Source organism: Gigantopelta aegis, chromosome 3 (genome assembly GCF_016097555.1).
Source record: "Gigantopelta aegis isolate Gae_Host chromosome 3, Gae_host_genome, whole genome shotgun sequence".
Taxonomy (NCBI): domain Eukaryota; kingdom Metazoa; phylum Mollusca; class Gastropoda; order Neomphalida; family Peltospiridae; genus Gigantopelta; species Gigantopelta aegis.
In genome coordinates this window covers 4,927,558-4,940,537 of record NC_054701.1, presented here as the reverse complement: position 1 = coordinate 4,940,537, position 12,980 = coordinate 4,927,558, and positions in this window count along the sequence as shown.

Sequence of the window (12,980 nt, the reverse complement as noted above, 5' to 3'; positions counted from 1 at the left end):
TTATTAACCTTTGTAATAATAGACAGACCTGTGCAATGTATTATGCTATATGAACGTAGTAATACAAAAGAGAACAAAATGGTTATTATCCTTTGTAATAATAGGCAGACCTGTGCAATGTATTATGCTATATGAACGTAGTAATACAAAAGAGAACAAAATCAGGGCAACCAACCTAATGGAAATATTTCCCCGGACTTTTCTGGTATTTTTATTTTTAAGCGCTCGAATGCCACTTTCAAAACAAGTTTAAGGCATGCGAAAACGCCATTTTCAAAAATAAATAAATAACAACAACAAAAGAGATACACAACAATAAAAATTCAATAATAAAAGTATAAATCAATCCACATAAGTGGCAGAAATGTTCTACTTCCTTGTTAGGCATAGGCCTACTTTATGGCTGGTCTAGTAAAGCATGCTAAATATATTCATCTGTGTAAATAAAGTTACTATACCTAGTACAGCAATTAACAGCATTATCACACACACACCAAACATAAAAAATTATCAACACCCCCCTCCCCTTATTAGCAAATGGTGTAGTACAGTTTCACTCCCACCTTGGAACCAATGTTATTTTTATGTAGGTACATTACCACATTTGCACTATTTCATCAGTGGGGTCGAACTAATTTGTAGTTAACTGAATTGGGTATGAAACGTCTGGTATCCACATTGAGACTGGCTATCGTTCTGCATTACACTTATATTACTATTAGACTAGCACTTTCGGTGTGTCAGTGTAAACAAAAATATTGTGGCAAAACCTAATGGTTTGTAATAATTAACATTGTTTATAGTTTAACTTACTTGAATAAAACAAGATCGGTAGGTATATTATTGTCATGAATGTGTCACACATTACTAGAAAGAAAGAAAGAAATGTTTTATTTAACGACGCACTCAACACATTTTATTTACGGTTATATGGCGTCAGACATATGGTTAAGGACCACACAGATTTTGAGAGGAAACCCGCTGTCGCCACTACATGGGCTACTCTTCCGATTGGCAGCAAGGGATCTTTTATTTGCGCTTCCCATAGGCAGGATAGCACAAACCATGGCCTTTGTTGAACCAGTTATGGATCACTGGTCGGTGCAAGTGGTTTACACCTACCCATTGAGCCTTGCGGAGCACTCACTCAGGGTTTGGAGTCGGTATCTGGATTAAAAACCCCATGCCTCGACTGGGATCCGAACCCAGTACCTACCAGCCTGTAGACCGATGGCCTGCCACGACGCCACCGAGGCCGGTCACATTACTAGTAGCCAAATATTATTTAGTGAAATGTTGCATGTGAAAGCATATAAAAAGAAGAGAATTGTGGACCCGTTTCTTGTTTTCGTATGATCGCAAGTGTTCTGTTATATATTCAGGTTTTTACCCACCGTGGCGAAGTTGCAAGTACCGCCATAGAACCGAAGTCTGCCCCGTAATAATTACTCTATGATATTTGAAATATCTTTAAAATGAATACATAAACTACATAAGACAAATTTCAGTTTACTTGATTGTCAAAAACATTTTCATTGGTCATCTGTTGACAAATACAGCCAATAGACAAACATCTTAGCAACAGCACAAAACTGTAGATAATACAGAGTTCAGGTTAAAATGGAGAATGCAGAATGATAAACTCGGTTTAATAAACTCTGGATTTAAAAATATAAAAAATTTAAAATATATTCAGAAAGGGTTGCTTCCATCCAAAAATAATGATAGCGAATTTGGAAGAAAATCTGGATATTTGGCATTTATTCCGGAATTCTGGATATGGGTTAACAATTCTGGATTTTTCCGAAAATTCCGGAAAGTTGGTCACCCTGCAAAATGGTTATTATCCTTTGTAATAATAGGCAGACCTGTGCAATGTACTATGCTATATGAACATAGTAATACAAAATCAGATCAAAAAGCAAAATCAAAGTCTGTGGTTAAAATTGCCACTTTTAATTTTAGAAAGTAAACATTCACCACATAATCAACTGGCGATTCACATGAAATATTGTTCCCTGTTGTTTTACGCTTCCATCAAAACCCCAAAACAAACAAGACAAATGTCAAATGGTATTACTATCTGGAAGTATGAAATAATTTGACTTCATCTGTGCTTTTTCTTTTCCTTCTTGCCTCTCCTTGTAGCTGTGTGGTCATTGTGCTGTTTATTTCCAGACTGAACAGCCATGCTGACAGATTCCTCTTCAGCCATCTTGAAAAAATAATAAATAAATGTAATAAAATGATTTATATTTTTAATGGATTTGTAAATGAGAATGAGAATAAAATGAAATGCAAAATGAAAAAAGTTTATCTATTCATAATTTGCAGTCATTATGACTCCTAAATTTGCAGCGAACATAATGCTGCATTTGTTAAAGCGGCAGTATCCAGAATATTTTTATTATTTAAGAATATAGAACAGAAAATCCAATTACATTTGGTGCATATATGACCCCGCACTCCGCATTGGTTTCACTATGCTGGCTTATCCAGGTCAAAAACAAAGCCAGTATTTCGAAAGTGGTACACTTTTGACGGGCTTCTACCGATCTCGGTTTTCATTGGCTTATCACAAGTGTGGAATTCCCCAACAAGAGATCACGTGAGGTTTCGCAATTTTTTAAACAAATTTAACTGTCTTGATTGAGGGTCGTCTCATATCTCCAAAACTTATTTATATCCATAGAGGTATGGTACAACGCCTTTCCAGGGGTCAGTAGGTGGGGGATTTGCCTTGAAATTTTGAGTGGCCAGCTGTTGAAATACGCATTACATGTAAGGGGGTGTTACTAATTACGTAACGCTCTAGGGGTAGAGGAAGAGGGTACTGTGTTCGATTTACGTAACATTTTTCAAGACTATATGTTATTTTTATACATTACTTAGACCTAAAAAGGTGTTTTTTGGATCGATCCTCATCGGCGGGTATATAAAAGACCATGGTATGTGATATCCTGTCTGTTTGATGGTACATATAAATGATCCCTTGCAAAAAAATTTTTTAGTGGGTTTCCAAGGCGCGTGTGCATGGATTTCAGCGGGGTTGGGGTTATAGACTGTGTTGAGCGAAGTTTATATGGGGCCATGATCCCCCAGAAAATACATGTCAATTTTTTTTAAGCTTGGGCAAGCAAGGGCTTCGACCTCCAATACCCTCCCCATGCACATGCACCCGATTCCTCTCTAAGATTATATGTCAAAATTACCAAATGTTAGACATCCAACAGCAGATGGAAGGAAGGATAGGATATGTTTTATTTAACGACACACTCAACACATTTTATTTATGGTTGTATGGCGTCAGATGATTATTAAATCAATATGCTCTAACTTTGATGTCGTTAAACAACCCCCCCCCTAACTTTACCCTTTCCAAACGAAAGAATATTTATTTGAATTTGTCGATTTTAACACGTAAAATTAAGAAGTGAAAACAAAACGTTCATTGTCTACTTTAGTATATTTTATTTTTAAAATATATACACGATTAATGTGTTACTAGTATACAAACTAAACTTTGAAAGTTCTACTAACACTTTATAAAATATCAATTCTGAAATAGGAAGGTATGACTGTCGATAATACGTTGTCAAGATCAAACCGGTTTAAACTACAGCGCAAGATTTCTCTTTTAATTTTTTGAGACGAACCCTACAATTTGAAATTGGCAAACGCACATGTTAACTAAAACTGATAACAGGCTGTCATTTGTGCTTTGCCGAGCTATGGCGGCACAGGCGACGAATCAAGCGTATACTTTCGACGATCTCCATTCATAGCGAACACACACGAGTTTTTTTAAAAGTGCATTTGAGCTTGTATTTCATATTTGTACATGATGTTATAATATGGTAACCAGATACTGTAACTTTAAAACTAGAAGTCATGAATATCCTATAAATTCTCAATTCACAAGTAATGAAGTGTTCGTTTGGCTAAATAACCTGTAAACCCAACTTGTGAACTGGGGTAGGATTTTCTGTCTCAATCAAGATTCGCAACTCGTGAGAAAACGGTGGAACAAACAGAAATCATTTGTGCAATTATGAGTTGGGAGTGTTTGAGATTGCAGTGACAGTGCAGATTGCCTATAAATTGCAGTGACAGTGCAGACTGTCTATAGATTGCAGTGACAGTGCAGACTGTCTATAGATTGCAGTGACAGTGCAGATTGTCTATAGATTGGAGTGACAGTGCAGTGTGTCTATAAATTGTCTGAACGCTTTCCATTTGCCAAAGTTGTGTTCACAATTTAGAATTTGTAAATTCACAATATATACAATCACCAAATCATGGCAAATGAACAAAGCATAACATGTGTCTGACTAATAGTCATTTTAGCAACTATAATTAGCATGGGTCCCTGGTGATTTGAGGTATTTAATATTTGTATTAGTATATTTTAAAACTGATTTGTAATTTGATTATAATTATTAGCTGAAGAAACTGTTTGTTACTTGAACCAACAATGCAGAAAAATCTACATATTTGATGCAATCAAAAATACACATATACTTACAATCAGCCTACCCCTGCTCACTGAACAAAAAAACTTAACTCTATTGAGTCGTGTTATTTACTATTTTTAAGTATAGAAACACAAAATGTCATAAAAACAAAGTATACAATTATAATTTGCATAGTTTCTTGTCGCTCTTCTAGGGACTGAAGACAACAGGTCTTTTCCATTCTATTCCGCCAGTTATGATTCAAAGACCTGAATTCTGGACTTTTTTCAGTCTTGAGGTGTTGCCTTTTGCTGCTGTTTTCTGGGATGTTGATCTGTATTCCATGATTGGCCTGACTGATCCAGTATAGACTTGTTTTAGAGTTTTGCTGTTACTTCCCCACTTGGTGCCTGCCAGTTTTTTCATGATGGAAAGTCTCTGTATGGCTTTAGATTCCATCTTCTGGATTTGGTCTCTCCATGTTAGTCGCTTGTCACGCTTGATTCCTAGATATGTTGGTTTGTCAGTCTGTGGAATATCCTTGTCTTCAATATGCAGTCTGTATATTTCTGTCTTGTTTGAAAGGGATAAACATGTTGTGACCATTTTGTTGCTGTTGATCTCAACTTTCCAGGTTTTGGACCACTTACTGATGAGGTTATGCGTATCCTGTACTCGGCACGTTGCAACGTTTAGTTTCTCAGCAGAGCTCCAGATGGCCAGATCTTCTGCATGGAGAGCGTGTGATATATACTTGGAGAAATTTGTTGACACATCATTTATGTAGATGTTGAACAGAGTTGGAGATATAACACCTCACTGTGGAACACCTTCGTGGATCTTGATTAGGTTGCTTTTTATCCCATCCAGGATTACCCTTTCTGACCTGTTCTTTAGGTAGCTGCTTATCCAGTGGTACATGTGTCCACCTGTGTTGTGGCTTGTCAGCTTCTTAAGCAGTCCATCTTTCCATACTTTGTCAAAAGCTTTTGATTGATAGATCTATGAATGCAGCAATAATTTTTTCCTTGTCCTGGAATGCATTTTCTATTTGGTGTGCGAGGTATAGTAGCTGATCTTCTGTGCTATGGTGTTTCCTGAACTTGTTAAGAATGTTCTTCTCTTCAAAGTACCAACATAGACGAGTATTGATAATTCTTTCCAGCATTTTACCGAGGCAGGTGAGGAGACTGATGTGACTGTAACTGCTTTTGCCATTTCTAATTTTGCCTTTCTTCAGGATAGGGATTATGATTGCTTCTTTCCATTTTCCAGGGAAGTATCCACTTTTCCAGGAGAGATTGAATATTTCCAGAAGCTTCTTTTTTCCCCACTTGTCCAAGATTGGTGATCATCTCATTTGTAATTCCATCTTTTCCTGGGGATTTCTTCTTTTTTAGTTTTTTTGTTGCTTGGTCAAGTTCAGATTCTGTTATTTCATCCATCATACATGATTCTGGGTTGACTTTCTTGAGGTTCAGCTTTGTTGCTTGTTGTGTCTGGCGAGTTTCCTCTTTTGACTTTTGGAGCGTGCTTTCTGATTTGAAGTAGTTAGCCATGGCATTTGCTGCATGCTTACCAGTAAGAGTTTCTCCATCTTCGACAAGGACTGTGGCTGGTTGACTTGGAATGATGTCCTCATTTAGTGTCTTGACCAGGTTCCAGAGTTTTTTTGTGTCCTTTTCAAAGTTTAGAGTCTCTGTTTTTTCCTTCCACCTTTTCTCCAAACTGTGCCATCTTTACATTCTAAGGCTGCTTTTCCATTGGCGCGGTATTACCCGCGCGGCTATTTCTAAGCGGTAAGCATCAAATGTGTTGATTTGTATTGACGTCTTTCCATTGGCGCGGTATTACCCGCGCGGCTATTTCTAAGCGGTAAGCATCAAATGTGTTGATTTGTATTGACGTCTTTCCATTGGCGCGGTATTACCCGCGCGGCTATTTCTAAGCGGTAAACATCAAATGTGTTGATTTGTATTGACGTCTTTCCATTGGCGCGGTATTACCCGCGCGGCTATTTCTAAGCGGTAAACATCAAATGTGTTGATTTGTATTGACGTCTTTCCATTGGCGCGGTATTACCCGCGCGGCTATTTCTAAGCGGTAAACATCAAATGTGTTGATTTGTATTGACGTCTTTCCATTGGCGCGGTATTACCCGCGCGGCTATTTCTAAGCGGTAAACATCAAATGTGTTGATTTGTATTGACGTCTTTCCATTGGCGCGGTATTACCCGCGCGGCTATTTCTAAGCGGTAAACATCAAATGTGTTGATTTGTATTGACGTCTTTCCATTGGCGCGGTATTACCCGCGCGGCTATTTCTAAGCGGTAAGCATCTGACGTCTTTCCATTGGCGCGGTATTACCCGCGCGGCTATTTCTAAGCGGTAAGCATCAAATGTGTTGATTTGTATTGACGTCTTTCCATTGGCGCGGTATTACCCGCGCGGCTATTTCTAAGCGGTAAGCATCAAATGTGTTGATTTGTATTGACGTCTTTCCATTGGCGCGGTATTACCCGCGCGGCTATTTCTAAGCGGTAAGCATCAAATGTGTTGATTTGTATTGACGTCTTTCCATTGGCGCGGTATTACCCGCGCGGCTATTTCTAAGCGGTAAACATCAAATGTGTTGATTTGTATTGACGTCTTTCCATTGACACGGGTGCTAACCATGCCGCCAAAAAAAGTCGATCATGTATCGATTTTTTGCCAGCCGTGCGGATTGAACTGCATGGGGAATCCATAAAATGATGTCATTTTGGGGTATTACCCATCTCCCACACTTGTGTGTATTATAGCGTTATTCAATTTTCAAGTTTTAGGAGTAGGCATTTTTAGCATTGTTCGTGCAATGGGCGAGAAAAGTTCACATATGAGAAAATTGAAATTTTAACTGACTTGGTAATCGAAAATTCTGTATTTATTAGGCCTACCAATCCTTCAGTGAATATAAGTACCAGATCTGAACTAACAATTGATGGACGACAGTCGCAAGAAAATTCAACGTCCAAGACATGACAGGTGCAATAATAATAATAATAATTTAATATTATGCAACTATTATACACGCATATTAATGGAAAGTTGATAAACACAAACCATCATAATGAATTAAAATAATATTAGGTTCACTAAACTACAATAATATTAGGTTCATTAAACTACGTCTACACAGTATCGGTGAGGGATCCGGAAATTTTACAATGTTTTAATTTTGAAAGATTTCAAGTTTGTCAATTGATATAAACATTATTTATTGGAGAAAAAAAAAAGAAGGTGAATAAAGCGAATCCGGACCCCCATATCTCCCTCCTGAATCCGCTTATGTTAACACCCTCGTTCGATAATAAAAAACGCCGTACCGATATTATAATAACATGAAATGAGTTCAAATAACTGATGTGCATGCTCACCAACTTCTTACTAATAGTACTAACAATAATATTTACCGTGTTCACTTTAGTACCAAGAATAAAAAGACCTTTTCTAGCAAGAATTGTGTTATTTTAGAACGTAAACTATTGTCCTTTTAAAGTAATTTTTATGATACGGTGGGTTGTTCGGTCCTTCTTACCCATCCCTGCCTACAGTCCTGTGGTGTCAGTAAAACATAATCGGTTCCTCATTATTTTATGTTTCCAAAATATGTGTGTCATTTTACATGTGTTAGCTCTTGTATCTAATAGTCAGTTTTTTTTCCGTTTTTTTTTGTGTGTTTTTTTGTGATTAATTTCAGTTTGTTTTGATGTAAAAAAAAAAAAATTGGCCTATGTGGGGTTTTTTTTTTTCTCTCTATGTGTTTTTGAAATAGGCCTATAACAAAACAAAACAACCCCAAAAACCCAACTATTCTTGTGTCCAATTTAGAAAAGACAAAAGAAAACAAAATGGTTATTATCCTTTGTAATAATAAACAGACCTGTGCAATGTATTATGCTATATGAACGTAATAATAGAGAACAAAATGGTTATTATCCTTTGTAATAATAAACAGACCTGTGCAATGTATTATGCTATATGAACGTAGTAATACAAAAGAGAACAAAATGGTTATTAACCTTTGTAATAATAGACAGACCTGTGCAATGTACTATGCTATATGAATGTAATAATACAAAACAATCGGCTCAGAAATAAATAATATGTAGTAAATTACATAGTATGGGGTGGCAGCATTCCCTTGTGGGATGGACTTAAGTAATAGTTCAAATCTCGATTTGATCAAATGTTTTTGTTTTTTTCTGTACAAATTTGATTAGTAATGGATCTTCCTCGTTTTACAATTTGCATATGGCTGCTTAATTAATTAATGACGTCAGATGGAAGAAACCGTGTCATAAGAACGCTTCAATGGAAATGTGCTAGCCGTGCGGGTAGAACCGCTACACAGCTAGCCGCACAGGTAAATCCGCACCAGTGGAAAGGCAGCCTTATAGTTATACTGCTCACATACTTGCTTGTGTTTCTGGAAATTTTCGGGAGTAGGGTTTTTCTATGTCGTCTCTTGCTGTAGATATATCTTTATGTAGAATAACAAGGCCGCTTGTCCAGAAAGGTTTGTAGTTTCGCCTAGACCCTCTTGGGATTGTTCTGTTTGCTGCTGTTAGTATGGCCTTTGATATTTCGTCCACACCTTCACTGAGCTTTTCTGTGTTTACATTGGAGCAGAGGATGTCACAAAGTTCCCTGAATTTTGCCCATCTTGCTTTCTTGTAGTTCCATCGTGGAGGGAGATTTCTGGTGTTTGGGTATCCGTCTGTGTTTAGTTCCAGGATGATTGGAAGATGGTCACTTCCACCAAGTTGTCTGTGATAGTTCTTGTTGTTATTATGTGTATGTCATCGGTGGAAATGGCTAGATCTGGTGTGGATGTTGTCTTCTATGCTCTTGAAAAGTACAAGGGTTTATCATTTGACAGATTTATGAGTATCAGGCCATTCTCCACCATCCAGTTTTCAATTTCTTCATCCCTGGTATCCAGTTCGTCGTAACCCCAGCTGGGAGAGTGACAATTAAAGTCTCCCACCATGAGATAATAGTTCTGAGATGTTGTCAGGGTATGGAAGTCCTGGGTGGAGTTTGGTAGGCTGTAGCAGTTTGAGATCATAAGATGTTCTTTTCCACCAGCATTTATTGCATTGATGGTGACATGTTCAAGTCCTCCTTCATCTTTGGAATTGCTGACTGCTGTCGATGGGATGCTGTTTCGTATTAGGGTCAAGACTCCGCCCTTATGTCTGTTCTCCCTGTCGTTTCTGTAGCTTTCATACCATCTTATGAAGAACCTGTGATCTGGTTTCAGGTGTGTTTCCTGGATACATGCAATGTCTATGTTGTTAGTGCGTAGGAACTGTTGTAGCTCGGATTTCTTCTTGTGTCTTATTCCCTCATAGTTCCACTGTCTTTTTCTGTGTCGCTGATTCACCAGTTGCTTTACTCTGTGTCTCCCTGGCTTAATTCAAATGTTTTATAGTACCGTAGCTCAAATGTCATATGTATCATTTAATTTTATTCCAAATACCTAACAAAATTTTAAATAACTGGGTGAAACAAAATCCCTACTGATAGAATAATTAATCATGGAGATATTCACATTGAATTCCTATTGCATGGCCTCCGATTGTCTATGCCCCCCGACCTGCATGCAGGTCTATTTTTGCGAGATCTTGCTTGAGTTCATGGTTAGCGTCCATGAGTTGCTTCGCGACACGAACATGTGCAGTGCATGTGAAAGAGGTCTATTAAAGTATTTTTTACAGCATTTAAATAGAAAATTATCTTTCCACCAACATCACTGATAAGTTTACATAATTTACCTCTTCCTTTTTAGAATGTGGAATTAAGACAACAGCAAATACGCAGACAAGCTGGAACATAGCACCAACAAATAATCCATATTGTAGAAATGTGTCTAATAAAGAAGGTTGGTCGATTTCAATGACCATTTTAGAACCAAAACGAATCAACACCACCGAATATCAAGTTGCCGATTTCAGTAGTTTTACGACATTCGCGTCAGAAATAAATCCAATACATTTAATGTCAAGATGATAATATTTCAAGATAATTATGATTAAAATAAAAATAATAAATATTTGCATTTATTATTTCTTGATTGTAACTACCAAATCTAAGTTCAATCATTTACGACATATACTCAAAATGTTAGGTCTAAAATACCCAACTCTTCCAGCTTAGCTTTTGATTAAAGAGTCTTTATATTATTTCAAACACCCAAACTGCTTCTAAGGTAAAATTACCCTCTTATATTCTGTCCCGAAAACGGCATCTGGCGATGTCAGAGGTCGGATCCGGGATGGGCGTGCCTGAACCTACTTTTGGATAGGGGCACGTAAAAAAAGTTCCCATACCTAAACTGCTTCATTCTGCTGCTGTTTGTGATACGAGTCATGTGTAATCTAGAATGTGTTTTCTTGGAAGTTATTGCACAGTTTGCACAGTTTTGTACCAGGCTAACCTTTGTCCCAAAGATAAGGTATATGGACTCAATTATATATTAGGTTGTGTGTATTTATTATTATTTATGTTATTTGTAATATACTAACATTACAAGAGTGTATGAACTTGAATATGTATTAAATGATGTGTATTTATGTTATTTGTGGTGATATACATGCTATGTTGTGTTAGTAATATTATTTAACCATGTAGCAAATGTAACAGAAAAATCAATCTCCAATGACGGGATTCGAACCACGGACTCCGAGTACGAGGTTCCAGTGCTCTACCAACTGAGCTAATAGGGAAATTCCCTCTAGCTACTGCCAGTAGGAGCACTTTATACGAACACTACTACATGTTATGTTGCATTTATTTTGCCATTTATTTAGACTGGTGAAATTTACTTTCTTACACACCCGTGTAGGAGATCACCGTTGTGTATCAAAATCGTATACAACGTATGTTGGAGATCGTTTCTGAGAGGTCATGACCCAGTTTAGTGTTATTGTAAAAAGATGTAAAGTGACATCATTGGAATACTGACGTCATTCAAATTCAAAATTAGCTGTATTATTACAATGCTTCGCCACATTAAAATTCTCGCTTTTCATCAGGGGCGTCGTGGTTAGGCCATCGGTCTACATGCTGGTAGGTACTGGGTTCGGATCCCAGTCGAGGCATGGGATTTTTAATCTAGATACCGACTCCAAACCCTGAGTGAGTGCTCCGCAAGGCTCAATGGGCAGGTGTAAACTACTTGCACCGACCAGTGATCCATAACTGGTTCAACAAAGGCCATGGTTTGTGCTATCCTGCCTGTGGGAAGCGCAAATAAAGATCCCTTGCTGCCTGTCGTAAAAGAGTAGCCTATGTGGCGACAGCGGGTTTCCTCTAAAAAAACCCAGTGTCAGAATGATCATATGTTTGACGTCCAATAGCCGATGATAAGATAAAAAAAATTAATGTGCTCTAGTGGCGTCGTTAAATAAAACAAACTTTACTTTTTTACTTATAGGGTTTTAAAATAGTCCGGATCATCAGTTCTGAATAAACGTCTTTGAACCAAATCACAGACTTTTTGTATTGCACAAGATAAAAAGTACAGCCTATGTTACACATAGACAAACATATAACGTTAACGTTTCCGATATGTTTTCATGCTGGCATTCATTCATACGACGGTAGTAGTATATACAGGTCTTCTCAATATACAATCTAATTAAAATTAGCTCCACTATTACATGTGGATCTAACACCAGCCAGTTGGAGCTCATGTCCACCAATCAAAACCTTACTTGCAGAATCCTGCCAGTGATTTAAAAATAATTTGAAAACATTCCGAATTATCCTGAGGGTATACGATATATGTTATATGCATTTAGACCAGTAGAACTAATTTTAATCGGATTGCTAACAACACTGCGTAGTCCCCAATGGCCAGGTAACATTTCGTCTGTAAATAATAATTTATGGGTATGGGTATGGGTAACTATATTTACGTGCCCCTATCCACGAAGGTTCAGGCACGCCCACTGCGGAATTAGCCTCTGACTTCGCCAGTGACTGACTCCGGAGCAGGGGGGGGGGGGGGGGGTAAGTTTGAAGTGGGCGGAATTTGGAAAAAAGCCATTTAGTTAGCGCGGACCGACTAGCAGACACTTCATAAACAAGAAGTAACACCGAGTGGGAGCCGTGTTCTGATTGGCTGAATTTCGATTCCTCGGTGAAGCCTGTTTTTTACCTAAGTCTACAAAGAGTACTGCATACCGATACATGTCTGGACTCTAAAATTTTAGCCAAAAATGGTTAAGACTGCTCGGCCGAAAAGTTTTAAGGTGATTTTGAGCAATTGAACGGGCGCCAAAATAAAAATGCGTTAGACTACTTATAAAAAAATAAACATAAGAATTTAGAACTGCTTCCAAAACGTTTAAAGTCTAACTAGCCCAAAAAAAAGGTTGGTACTCACGGAGGTAAAGGTTAGTAGGAGGTTGGTATAACAGGACTCATGGTGAGGTGATGGACTGTCCAGGCCTGAAGTTGGGGAGTCCTTCAATCAA